The 11697-nt window shown below is 48.4% G+C and overlaps 1 long non-coding RNA gene across 1 annotated transcript; it reads left to right on the top strand.

Annotated features, from left to right (window-relative positions):
* On the top strand, positions 2841 to 11117 carry LOC110255537. The gene is made up of 2 exons (XR_002336062.1): positions 2841 to 3847; positions 5320 to 11117. It is a non-coding gene; the product is annotated as an uncharacterized LOC110255537 (long non-coding RNA).

Here is an 11697-nt window from a genome sequence, read left to right as displayed (position 1 = left end):
AGAAGAGTCTTCCAAGGTGGCCCATGCCACATGTTTTGTTCTGTCATCCCCATGTGATTGATTCCGCAGGGAGAGGGGTCAGGACCAGAGGCTCAGATGGAGATGAATTTGCAGGCGAGCTTCCCTCTCAATCTGTGGCCACGTCTGGCCCTCTGTTTCGTCAGCACAGCACCTCTTAAGCATGAGTTCTCCTCTCTGACTCCTTCCTCGGCTTTACTCGGTTCAGCCTTTTTAGCCTCTTCCTGGTGTAGTCCAGACTTTGGAAGCTGCGAGCCTAAGCTTCCATCCCAGCTTTACCTTTTACTGGGTATGTGACCCGCGGCAAGTTTCCTGCCTTTGTCTTTCCTCAGTTTGCTTATCTGTGTGATGGAGAGAATGGCGTCTTTCTTGAGGGTGGGTGGAAGTTGTGAGGATGATAGGAAACCACATACGAGCTTGTCTTCCTTTCTGCCGTTTGCTTGGACTGCCTGCTGCTTCATCCATGCTGCAAGGATTTACCAAGCACCCACCATGCACTAGGAGTTCTTTGGGGCACTTGGGACAGACATGCTTCCTGCACTTGGAGAATCAGAGTGCATGGGGGAGAAAGAAAATAAACAACTTGAAGCTGATAAAAACAATTTCAGATGGTGTTAAGTGCTGGAAGAAAATAAAGCAAGGTCAATGGAAAGCGATCTTTGGCCCTCCTGTTTCTTTTGCGCAGGACGCCCAGTTGCCACTGTTGAACTCTTGCCTTTGAAAGCCTCCTTCAGATGGCCATCTCTGCAGAATCATTACAGCTCACTGTCAGATTTCATCACGGCTCCTCTAGGCTTTCCCGTTGGTTGTCCAAATCTATCTGCGAGGCAGAGGACAGCCCCTCTCTCTCGCTCCTGTTGCATTTTCCAAACCATTGTCCACCCTCGAGAAAGGCTCCTTGGATGTACTGTGAAGGACAGCTGACACTGCCTACCCAAGGAACTACCTGATGTGCCAGTTTTCAAGGGGCACAGCCTCAGGGTGGGCATGGAGAGAGGGAAGAAAAAGGGAGCAGACATTCTGGAACCTCTGCAGGGGGCCAGAGGAACAAACTTCCAGATAAATGGCAAAATGAAACATGCACTCTGTGGGGTGTGTGTGTGTCTGTCTGTCTGTCTTCTCAGCGTCTGGGATGAATGCTGACAGGAGGGGGAAACCTAGGCCACCTCATTAGTTCTTCTAACCCTTCCTGCACTTTATGAATAGACCTTTTCATTAATCTCTTTTCTAACTCACCTAAGTGTGCCATTGTTTCCTCTCAGTGTGCTAGGCACTGCTCTAACTGGAAATATACATCTTCCCTCTTTTTTTAAAAAAAGGCTTTATTGAGATATAATTTATACATCATACAATTCAGTCACTTAAAGTACAGAATTCAGTTGTTTTATAGAATATTCACAGGTACGTACAAACGTCCCCTTGGTCACTTTTTATTTTTTTTATTTTTTGTCTTTTTGCTATTTCTTGGGCTGCTCCCGCGGCATATGGAGGTTCCCAGGCTAGGGGTCGAATCGGAGCTGTAGCCCCCGGCCTACGCCAGAGCCACAGCAACGCAGGATCCGAGCCGAGCCGAGCCGAGCCGCGTCTGCAACCTACACCACAGCTCAGGGCAACGCCAGATCCTTAACCCACTGAGCAAGGGCAGGGACTGAACCCGCAACCTCATGGTTCCTAGTCGGATTCGTCAACCACTGCGCCATGACGGGAACTCCAGCCCTTGGTCATTTTTAGCACATTTCATCAGCTTCACAAAGAAACCCCATGTCCTTTAGCTGTCAACTCCTTCAGCAACCCCTGCCCACCTCTCAGCCCTGAGCAACCACTATGGATTTTCCCTGTTCTGGACATTTCATATGAGAAGACTCATATAGCAAGAGGTCTTCTGTGACTGACTTCTTTCATGCACTGTAATGATTTCAAGATTCTTCTACATTATAGCATGTGTCAGTACTTCATTTCTTTTTGGGGCTGAATAATATTCCATTATCTCCTTATGTCACCTTTTATTTATCTATTTGTTGGCTGATAGACATTTAGATAGTTTCCGCCTTTCTGCTGTTACGGGTACACGTTTTTGTGTGGACATCTGTTTTCATTTCTCTTGGAGTGGAATTGCTGAGTCGTGCAGTTATAGTTCTGTTTAACCATCTGAAGAACTGCCAGACTATTTTCCAGAGGAGCTGCCCCATTTCGCAATTCTCACTTTTCTACATCCTCACCAACATTTACTAACTTTTAATTCTAGCCATCCTAATGGGTATGAAATGGCATCTCATTGCGGTGTTTTTTTAAATAGATTTTATTGGAGTGTAGTTGACTTAACAAAGCTGTGTTAGCTTCAGGTGTACAGCAAAGTAAATCAGTTGAGTCATTGTGAGTTTGATTTGCATTTTCCTTATAGCTAATGATGCTAAACATCTTTCAGTGTGCCTGCTGGCATCTGTATCTTCTTTTTCGCTTCCATCTACTTTATGAGGGAGGTAATCCGTTTTACAGATGAGAAGAATGAGGCACAGAGAGGTGAAGTAACTCACCTGAGGTGTTTAGCCGGTGAGGGTATGAACTCTAGCAGGTGGCTTTCGTGTCCCTGAGCACGGCAACACACTGCATTTGCATAAAAGAACAAGAAGATGGGGGGAGAGCAGAGCAACAAGGCAGAGGAGCCAAAGGACTCTTAAGAAGAGGAATATCTACTACTCAATTTTGTTTTATTTTTTTGCCTTTTTAGAGCCACACCCACGGCATATGGAGGTTCCCAGGCTAGGGGTCTAATCAGAGCTACAGCTGCTGGCCTACACCACAGCCACATCTTCAACCTACACCACAGCTCACGGCAACATCGGATCCTTAACCCACTGAGCAAGGCCAGGGATCGAGCCCACAACTTCGTGGTTCCTAGTTGGATTTGTTAACCACTGAGCCACGACGGGAACTCCTCTACTACTCAGTTTTAAATAGTTTATATTGCTGCATCTAGGTTTCCTTCTTCTCCCCAAGTGCATGGTTATTTCATGGGAAGGGGGTCAAGTTCTCTCATGTTTGGGTTAAAGCCAGAGTGACAAGAAAGGAACAGCCATAAGATTTAGGACAGATAATTTAACGGGCGGAATGTTAGAGCCGGAGCTGAACACGATCATATGGAGCCCCCACTAATTCACGGGAATCTGGGAATAATCCAGATAGTTCAGACCAGTCTTCGCTGACTCCAAAGGGACTGGAGGACCCCAGCTGGGTTTCCTTGATAAAATGGGTTAATGGAAGTGTGGCGAGATGTGTCTCCACCTTCTCCAGGCCCTACTGCCGCAGCTCCGAGCCTCTCCTGCGAACAGACTTGTGGGTGCCCAAACCCACTCTCTGCTCCTTTGCTCTTCGTATCAGCAATGAACACGCTGGCCTTTGTTGCCAACCTTGAAGAGACTGTACAATCAGCATCATTCTCTGAGATATTTCTCAGAGACGGACCTATAAAAATTCAGAGCGCTTAGAGGACACCCCTTTCTTCCTTCAAATTCATCCCAGGAATCCTCCCCCCTGTAGTCCAAGCGCCTGCCCACCCCCGGTTCACTGCCAGACTGCCTGGTGCATCCCTCTGATGTGAGAAGCCAAGCAAGGTGACGCAAAGGAAGGGATGAGTCTGTGAGTCAGGTCTGTTGTCTGCATCTCCATTCTGTGTCCCCAGCATCTGTCTGCTGATTTATCAAGAGGACCAGCCATGGTTAGGAATGATGGACAGTCCTCGGAGGAAGCAGTGCCAGAAGCATGATGAGCAGAAATGCTGAACAAGATGCTGGCTGGAGGGGAAATCAATCTCCCAGGCTGATTAGTTTGGGTGAGAGCCAACAGAGGCAGAAACTTGTTACAGCTACGCTCATCTTTCTTGCTTTCTCTCTCTCTTTTTTTTTTTCTAGATCCTAGAATAAAATTAGATTAGCCTCAGAGCTCAAGGTAGCTAACCGGCCTTAGTATATCACAGCAATGTCTCAACGCAGATGACTATTAAAAAATACATACAATTCCTCTCCCCATTTGGTCTGTACAATACGTAAGGACGGAGCTCTGATCTTTCTTCCATAATTCACAGAGCAACCAGTACAGTACTGGACCCAAAAGGTCGCCAAGCAACTTGCTACAGTAAATTGACCTCAAAGTAGAAATAAAAGGAGTTTTCATATTTTTTTAGTAATCTGTCAGCTGAGAAATGAAAGCCAGATGAGTCTAATTCATTATGATGTGTAGAGAATAAGATAGATAATTATGAACAGGGAAGCCTACCGTGAATTTTGGAGGATAGGGCTTCTATAAAATGTTTAAAAGATGATTCTCATACTGACGTATAGTCAAAGATTTATCTAATTCATTAGTGAGGAAAGCAGCAGGATGACAAAGCCCAATCAAAGGAGAACAGAAGCGGCTGCTTCATATGATTCTGAGAGTAAAGAATGTGGAAGTTGGTTTGCAAAGTAGATAAAACTAGTTAATAGTCTACGTGGCAATAAGATCGGACCCTGTAGGGTTTTGTTTTCAGTCTGACAGATTTCACTTGCAGCCTAGCAGTAGGCTTAAGTTAACATCTAACTTTATGGAGTCTGGGCCCGAATCCTTAGTAATTAGTAAGTCTAACTAAGTTATCTCTCCCGAAGCATTTCCTTAGGTGGGTTTGTTCGGCAATGTGATGGCATGACATAAATGGCACGCTTAAGACTTGTTGTCTTATTTCCAAGTTTTGGATAATTTTTCTTAGCACACAGGCTTCACTCTTTGTAAGATACTGTCTGCCTACAAATAAAGCCACTGCCCATGATCACCTGTAAGCCTGGCGAATGGCTCTCAGAAGTTATCTGACCCGCTGCAGACCCTGCCTGTGTCCCTGCCCCTCTCGTGCCATTTGCACAGCTCCCTCTGTGATCTTTTAGCTCCATGGTAACAACCACCTATGTGGAATGAATACCTCTTCTGCCTGACTTATTTTTTGTTTTGTTGTTTGCTTTTGAGGGCCGCACCCTCGGCATAGGGAAGTTCCCAGGCTAGGGTTGGAATTGGAGCTACCGCTGCCGGCCTACACCACAGCCACAGCAACGGGGGATCCGAGCCGCCTCTGTGACCTACACCAGAGCTCACAGCAATGCCAGATCCCGACCCACTGAGTGAGGCCCCATGGATACTAGTTGGATTCGTTTCCGCTGTGCCACAGTGGGAACTCCTGTCTGACTTATTTTAAGCCCTATGTATGAGCCCGTATTTCTTACCATGGATGGGATTTAACGGTTACAAAACAAGGGTTTTTTGCTTTTTCCCTCACAGGCCAAACGCCATCCTTTTGGATCCCACTTAAGCTCAGGTGGCCTGTGGCGGCAGCATCCACTGCACTGACTGTATCGTAGCAAGCGGTGTCTGACAGCGAGCGAACTGCTTGTGGCCTGACTTGGAGTTCGTCCCTGCCCTGTTGAACCAGGGTCCATAAGCTCAGCAGCAGAGCTTTGGAGGCCTCCCTGTCCGCACCCAAGGATGTGGCTTGGGAAGAGCCAAACCAGCCCTCTGTGGCGCAAACGTCAGCTGAGGCAGCTGAAGGGTAGCACTTAGAACTGTCAGTGCCGCCTGCTCCAGCAGCTGGACAGAAACAAGAGCACTTCACCGATTCAGTCCCATTTGCTACCACGAACCCTTCAGCCTCCTCAGAGTCTCCCCGCTGCTGCTTGGGGCCCCGTGGGGTGTTTCACACCCACACGTAGAGTGGTCCTCTGTTTTTCTCCAGTCCTGCCCCAGCCTGCTGGCCTGAGTGCTCTGAGCGTGCTCGCATATGGCTGTGAAGCCCCCTGGAGGCCACCCCATACCACCCCTCATTGTGCCAAAGCCCTTGCCACAGGGCCTCCATGCCCTGCCCAGCGCTGTGGAACCACTCCCTTAGTTTTCATTCTTTCCTCTCTGCAGCCTTTCTCCCCAGGACCCGGGCAGGTGTCCCGAGTCCTGGGGGAGAAGCAGGAGGGGTTTCTCTGCTCCTCCCACATGGACCTGGATCTGTGCACCTCTTCTCCCCTTTGCTCCTGAGGATGAAGTCTTTCCTGGGAGGCTCATGGCAAAGCCGTCTTAGGAGGCCCAGAGCTGCGATGCTTCAGATGCACCCAAACATGTCTGAATCCGGGGTAGACAAAGTCCAGGTCTAGGCTGAGACCCCGCCACTCCTTCCAGTGGACAGGTGTGGGAAGACAGGACCTCAGCCGGCAGCCCCAAGAGGCTCACAGCTGCTTCCCTGGCCAAGAAGAGGATCACAGGACAGTGTCCTGACTCTTCTGAATCCAGCCTCCACAGTGAGCTGTTGTTACTCAGGTGGAGAGAGCGTGAGAGAATGAGGAGAGAGGCAGGACGGCGCCGGCCCAGCAGCCTCTCAGCTGTGCCGTTAACAGTCTGGGCACGTCATTCCTCTCCTCGGCCTCCCTGTCACGTGTCAAGTCAGTGGTGCTCTGTCTAGATCAGAGGTCAGCAAGCCTTTTCTGGAAGGGGCCAGGGAAATATTTCAGGCTTTGTGGGTCACACCGTCTCTGTCCTAACAACTCAGCCCTGCAGTTGGAGCACAAAAGCAGCTGTGGACAATACGCGACTGTGTTCCGACAAAACTGATATATAGAAGCAGGTGGTGGATTGCACTGGACCCACAGGCCATAGTTGGTCAACTACAGGTCTAGGTGATTTCCAAAGGCTCTTTAAGTTTCAGCAAATCCTTAAGGCCAGAAGTGAATACTTTGATGCCAGAGGCATGAGGCCTTTGAATGGAAGATCCCAAATTTCACCAGTAGTTTCCTTGCTTTTTTTCGAAAACGTCTTCCCTTCTCTCTTCCCCAGCTAGGACCTGAATTTCAGCGGCATTTATCGAGAGCCCAGAATGTACCTGGAGGTGCTCTTGATGTAGGGGAGTCTATTGATACAATGACTGACACCTCCAATGACTCACGATGTAAATGAAGGCAATAAACAGGTAGTGACGTCATAGGAAACAGAGTTATCGCTCTAGTCCGTCATCGAGACAAATCAAGTTGCAAGGCAGCTCCGTTTCACATACCAGAGGGCATCAGGTTCAAGGACGTCGTCATGTAAAACGGGAGGAGAGACAGGAAGCTGGCTGGGCCGTCGAAGCGCATTCCCGCGGGACCCCGAGAAGTCCCGACTCGGGCTGGGACTGGTCCGCAGAGCAGTGCCGAGACGGGTTGCCCTGGAGGGCTGAGGGGCAGCTCGTGGAGGTAAAAGCCACACTTTTGTCCTGACTTGCAGAGAAGTGGGCAGTAGGTTAGGGTGCAGAGCATGCGAAGGGAGCGTCTCGTGGAATGCGTAGGTGAAGGTGCCGGTCAGCGGGAAACCACGGGGAGCGGGCGTCTCAACACTCCCCGGCCGCGGTCCCCGGCTCCGCAGAGCTTCCTCGTCTTATTTCAGGGAGATGAAGTGTTGGTCGAGGCGATTCCTGGACCACACGCAAGATGCTGTACCAAGATTTCTGTCTTTGACATGTTTATTTCTAAAATGTCATCACGACTTGCTAGATCCTTTCCATAAAACCGGCAGTAAACATCGCTTGCCTTCAGCAGCAGGGCTAGGTGGCTCCAAAGGCTTGTCGTAGCCACGCAGACACATGGGTGTCACTGGAGGAGCAACAGCGCAGGTAATTCCAAACACCCCAACTCAGTTCTCCTTGACTTCGGGGTTTAGTCCATTTGCGCAGGAGTACATTTATATTTTTCCTATTTTATGGAATCACTGAAGCTTAGAATTTTACCGGAGCCCTTCATTTCACCCTCACTGAAAGGCGAATTTAGAGAAGGAATATTAAGTGCTTGCTTTCGGCCACGGACTTAATAGAAGAACCAAAATTAGAAGCTAGGTCTTCTGATGCCAGAGGTGGAGCTGTCAGGACTGCATTTTACACTGTGACCCAGGGTGTGTGCGAGAGCACGCCTGCAGCCCGAAGCGGACCTTTCCTCTTCTTTTCTATTCGGTTATCTCCTTTGACCAAGTGCTGGTCATGACCCCCTCCGCTGACGTCACAGCCCCCTAAAAGGTCCCAGCTCAGCTCGGTTTTTGATAAACACTGCTCTGGGTGACAGTATTACTCATATGCCATCACAGCCGCCACACACCAAACAAAAACGAATGCTTTCTTACAGCAGCGCGAGCAACATTTCTCTTTGAAAGATTACCACTTTGCATGAGGAAGGAGAAAGAACTGGGATCATTTGGTTTTCCTGGGCCAAAAAAGTCTAAATATGCATAAAGGGAGCCACGAATCTGTCGGATATTTTCCAAGCACATCCAAAGCCCACGTTCTCCGTGATGGCTTTCCAGACTAGCTCGCCGAGCTCGGAACCTCTCGACACTGATGGACATTTTTGCAGAGTCACTAATGCGAAACCCCATCTTTATCGCCTTCTTTCTAGGAAATGGCAAAGAAAGAAAATTCCCGCGGATGTCTGGAAGACACTCCCTGCTTATCCCCAAATCCGTGAGAGGGATGGAGGCACTGATGCAGGGGCAAGATGACGTATTAGCTGTACCCATCCCGATGCTGCATATTTGAGTGCTGAAACTGTAATAGCAATGCAACGAAAATGTCAAAATCGAGCTGGTCCGGGATGGAACCTAGGCTTTCACAGGGACGTATAATTAGATGGCCGAGGCTATCTGAGAAATTTTTCAGCCTCTGGGCAGCTTTAACCTCCGGCTAATTCTCCACCCCAAATATCCTTCAGAGTTAGGCATTGTCACCAAGGAGCTCTTTGAAATTCGTTTTGTTTTCTCAGCCACCAGAGCTGCAGGAGGTCGTGACCAGGGGCGAGGAGCAGAAGGGAAAAGCACAGGAATGGAAAAGCTTTAAGACTCCTCGTGCCAGAGAATCAGGCACCACATTGGAGAATAGCAGCCTGGGACCGTAGACTCTCAGAAGAGCATAAAAGACGGCCCTCAGGCCTGATCCACGCCTTTCCCAGCTTGAACTGCTCTTTCCTAAATCGGTTTCAATTTCCTCCATCTCCAAGAGGCGGCAGCAGAAAAGAAGGAGCCAGGAAGGCAGAGGCCCAGTGTTTTTCTCCCCAGCTGCCCTAGTGGTGCTGACAACTGAGCTGATGGGAAAATGGCTGCTAATTAAATCACTTCGTAAGAAAGAGACCATTTTCCATCTGAATGCACTCTGCAGTTCTCATGTTGGGTCATTGGTTGTTCTAATAAGCTGGAGAGGTTGAGTTCCAAGGTTGCAGCCGCTGCTGGTCCACAGAAACAGGGAGCGTGTTTTGGCCGTGCCCTTGCCCCGTGGAGGTGCCCAGGAAGCCTGACCGATGGCATTCCTTGTGATCATTCTGTTCATGGGAGACCTGGGGCTGAGATCTGTGTTTCCCAGTCCACGGGTTTAGGATGCTTCTGTGCCGATGGGATAAAACAAAGCCCCAAACCAGCTAGAAAAAGCCTCCGTGCCTTTTAACTGAAAAAGGAGCAGGAAAGGACTCCTTTTCGTGCAGATCTGCTGTGACGAGGGAAGGAAGGTACTCCTCCAGCCGTATTGGAACAGAAGCGTGGGAAAGCTCGGCCTCCTTCAGCGCCATGGTTTTAGGAGAGCTGGAGAGCCCGGGCCTCCCGGTGTGAGGCTGTGGACTCTGGAATTAGACCAAGTGTCAGTTCCAGCTCTAACACGTAGCAGCTCTGTGACCTTGGACAAGCCGAGGCCATCTCTTCACCTCCCCCGTCGGAAGACAGTGATAATACTCACCTCTGGGGTAGCAGTGAAGAGTGAAGATGGCTGTACTTCTAGAGTGCGGAGTCTCTGGAAAGCACTCGTTCAATGGTAGAGAGAGAACGCTTTTTCCACTTGCCAGATGCTGAGGAGGCTCAGAGAGATCGGGTAGCTTGACCGAGGTCATGAAACTAACGAGAGGGGTCGGGATTCTGCTGGACTGTAAATCCAGGCACCGTGTGGTCTCATTGTTGGAAGCAAACACTTAAATGCATATGGTTTTATTGGCTGTGAACTGAGCAGAACTCTTCTGATACACCTGACTACACGGATTATACTCCCTGAGGTGTATTTTGGCAAAAATGATGCCAATTCCCTTTGGTTTCCAGGCCCATCTTGCTCAAGGGTTCCATTACTCTGAGCCCATATCTTTCTGAACGCTGGAACATTTGGTCTCTTGGGTGCCCTGTACATCCAGAGTCTGCGGCTGCACTTTTTTTTTTTCTTTCAGCATCTAAAAAAGATTTCCTCTCTCATTTCCTGAGACCCAACAGAAAACTGGTGGTCCTGGCTTTCTGCCTTCTCACCTCCACTTCTCTCTCAAGTTTCCGTTTTAGTTTGGCTTCAGTGGAAAATTCCACTGCGGCCTTCGGTGGATGAATGCAGCCTCTTTAATTATATTGAATTTACAGAGATCAATTTTTATAACCCTAACAGGGTTAGTCCCTGAGTTCCTGTGCTTGTTAGATGATCATGGACCCATTCCTGGGGGCCCAGGGGCCCCTCAGGGGGTCTAATCGACAGTGGCCGGTCATCTGTCATGAGTCATTTCTGTCATGCTGGAAAAGAGAAATTTATGGCTTTGGTCAGTATCTTTCCTTAGGGCTCAGCATCTCCTGGCTCCATTCTCTTGTTGGCACTCTGAAGCGGCAGCATTTTTTTCTTTTCTATTGGAATAAATCCCTCCAATAATTGCAGAAACTGACGGCCTTGACCACGAAAGAAATGCGAAACTGTACCATAATTTGGGCTGTGTTCTCTTTCTCCCTCCGTCTGCGTTTCCTGCTTTCCCTCCTTCCTCCTTCCATTCCGCCCTCCTTTCACTTTCTTCGCTCTTACCCTCTCCCCTCCCCTCCTATCGTCTCTTCCTGTATTTCTGTATTCTTTTCAGTTCAATAAATGTTGATTAGATACCCAATCATTTGGGCTGGATAACTGAGCACCCAAAAATGAGATGGTCTCTGTCTTCAAGGAACCCACAGCTTACAAACGAGTAGAAACTTCCCCTCTCTTGCCTTCCTTTTTCCAATTTATATTAAGGACTGAAATAAATCTAGATATTATTCAGGGTCAGTAAAGATTGTCACAAAAAGTAAAAAACTCTTTGAAGTTATGTGTGAATTCGTCACTCACGCATTAGTATGAATTGATATAATAAGATTGCTTTCTCTCTCATACCTAGTTAAGCAGCTGCTCTGTAAGAATAAAGATTCTGGTTGGAGAAGGAGAAGTGGGGGATTCGGGGTCATAAAACCATGTCAGAGGTGGGCAGCCTCAGGAAAGCACTTCAAACAACATGAGCACACTGTTTATTAAGACAGAATTTTTTTCACCCCAAGGCTTGACAAACATCTCTGTGACCTCTTGTTATAATTTGAACCAAGACTGAATCAGAGAATTTGGATGGCTTATAATTTTCATTTCTTCAGCTGTAAAAAAATGTTGACCCTACTCTCAACAACAGTAGTGGAGCTTGTTTACTGCCGTCTCCCCACTAGACTGGACGCTCTGTGGGATCAGAACACCGTCTGTCTTGTTCATAACCGTGTCCTCTTGGCCTAGAACAATGCCTGGGCTACGCGTAGTAGGTGCCCAATAGATAACAGAATGACTGAATGAATGAGCGGAGTGACAGCGTACAAACTGCAGTAGGAATATACAAAGGAGGAGGAAACTACATCAGGTCGAAGGTC

The sequence above is a fragment of the Sus scrofa genome, chromosome 9, assembly GCF_000003025.6.
Source record: "Sus scrofa isolate TJ Tabasco breed Duroc chromosome 9, Sscrofa11.1, whole genome shotgun sequence".
Taxonomy (NCBI): Eukaryota; Metazoa; Chordata; class Mammalia; order Artiodactyla; family Suidae; genus Sus; species Sus scrofa.
The sequence above is the reverse complement of the archived record's forward strand: the minus strand, read 5'-3'. Positions and strand labels throughout refer to the sequence as shown.